Source organism: Macrobrachium nipponense, chromosome 5, assembly GCF_015104395.2.
Source record: "Macrobrachium nipponense isolate FS-2020 chromosome 5, ASM1510439v2, whole genome shotgun sequence".
Taxonomy (NCBI): Eukaryota; Metazoa; Arthropoda; class Malacostraca; order Decapoda; family Palaemonidae; genus Macrobrachium; species Macrobrachium nipponense.
In genome coordinates, this window is record NC_061107.1 from 47,446,389 (window position 1) to 47,448,978 (window position 2,590).

Below are 2,590 nucleotides of genomic sequence, written 5' to 3' on the forward strand. Positions count from 1 at the left end.
TATAACTAAATATAACAGATCTATGAAAGTTTAAATATAGAGGATGAACCAGCAGCAGTTTGTGGCTGCTACCTCAACAGAGTAAGGGAGCTGAAAATTTAATAACCTGCTGCTGTAAATAGTTTTTTTTTTTTTCTTTCTTTTTTTTTTTAGGACGCAGTTTGCAGATTATAAAACACCACCGTAAAAACTGTCGCTGAAATGTTTTGTATCGATCTTGTCGACAGTCATGTCTGTTGATAAGATACGATAACCTATAGGAAATACTAATTCATGAATACCGACTTCTGAAGCACTTTTATTCTCATATTTATTTCACATATTTCCTTAATGCACATTTTACACACAAACCCAGCACTATCGTCAACAACAAAAACTTTACGATCACTTTCTTAACGATATTAGAATATGGAGAATTTCCTCTGTACTCAAGAAAATTTCCTGCTTTCCACTCCTTCCATTCCAGTATTACCTTACAGTACGACATCTGTTGGGCTCCATTAGTTACTTGTTCAACTGCTTCGGTGTTTCATAGTCAGCGGATTTGGGTTCACTCTCTGCATACCTAAGTCCACACGGTCGAGCTTTGCTCGACGAACTCTGTTCGATGTGACGTCAGAAGCGGAGAAACCGCGGATAAGGTTATGACTTTTCACGCTTTTGACGTCACATCGGACAAAGTTCGTCAGGCAAAGCTCGACCGTGTGGACGGGGCTTTAATAAGGGAACGGACTTTTGTACACGATAACACCTGACTTCTCAGTTTAAGAACGCAATTTCAGAGGCTTTCATGAAATTCACAATGAAGACTCATTGTGATAAGACATTATGCAATCCATTGCGCTATATAGGTTAGGATCTTGACACTTGACAATGATAAAGCATTAATGACGGTTTGAGATATAACACGAGATTCCCCTTCTAATAATACTTTAAAACACATAGCAAAATCTCACGAGCAATAATTAAACTCATGGATTCATTGTCTCGCGTTAGAGAGTGTAGTCGGTCACTATTGTCTCTCATTCCCTCGTGAAAGACAACACTTGTCTCTGAGGCGAAATTAAAACACTTTTCTCCTCCCTCAGTCTCGAATTCAACAAGTCACGTGACGCTCACTATACTTCAGTCAGCAAATTACGATTGTACTTTTACGATGCCGGAAATTGACTTTGCTTCCCCAATTACCTGTTCGTACTGGTTGGCGTTCATTCTCTATTCGCATCGCTCTGAAAATTGCGTTCACGTTAGAATGATGATAATACAAAATCATTTAAATAATCAGTCGAATCATATGAGTTTCACAATCACGATTTAATCGTTTCATTTGCACAACAAATGGAAGTATTTAGTAAAGTATTTAGTGGCTGAAAATAACTTTCCTTGAAAAAAAGATGCCCAGAATCTCGTCTCTTGAGATATTCAGGTGATTAAGGGTTTGGAAAATGTCTAATACTTGCAGTGGGGAAGCTTTCAATTCTAAAGGTTATGCGATCAACAATCACTCAAATGTCTGAAGTGGTCTTTCTCAATAACTTACTTACCCTGGGGATGATAAGACTGCGCTTCTGCTAAAACACATGGAAAGATATAGAATGAACAATAACTCACATACAATTAGATATAAGAAAAATTATATTGGCACTCCCAGTACACACACATACACATACTTATTATATGTAATATATATGCGTGCGCGCGTTTATATATGAGCATATATATATATAGTATATTATATATATATATATAGAGATAGATCTATATATATAAGATATAGTATATATATATACCTATATATAGTATATACATATAAGAATATATATATATATATTATATATATATATATATATATTATATATATATTATATATGTATATATATCTCTATATATATAATATATATATTGTCAATTTATTATATATCTTTATTATATGTATATACGTATATGCATGTATGCTGTAAAGCATAAGCCACAAATAACCCATTAATACTGAAATATTTTTGCCTCTGGAGTAACTTACAATGAAAGGCACTATATGTGACGAATCTTCCTAATCTGACCAGGATTCGAAACAAGGTCTTTTGCGGTTGGAAGTCAAGTAACAATGACCATTACTACGCAACCATTAAGGGAGATATAAGCTTATATTCACTCTGTAGTACAAATTCCTGTTCCTGTCGAATTCAGGTTTTGCACTTGGAATCGAAAGCAACGCATTGCCATCAAAATAGGCGAATACCACTTTTGTATTATGTGGCAAAGGTTCGAATCGTAGTCGGGTTCGTTTGTGTGTAAGTTATTCCCAGGGTGGAGTGAATTAGATATTACCCTTTGAATGCATCATGAATGTCATAAATAAAACTGGCAAATGCTTATACACAACAAATAACTGACCATTTTCGTCAAATCTTGCTCAGAGGAAAGCCTAGTTACAATTCTCAGGCCTCACAACGGATGTTCCAACAAACTTACGAATAACAACATCTTGGCAGTTCACTTTTCTGATTTTGTAACTAAGCATTTTTAATTTCTTCCCCACCGTAAGTATGGTTAGATTTAGACTTCTCAAATCTCCCCTGAAATCAATGGC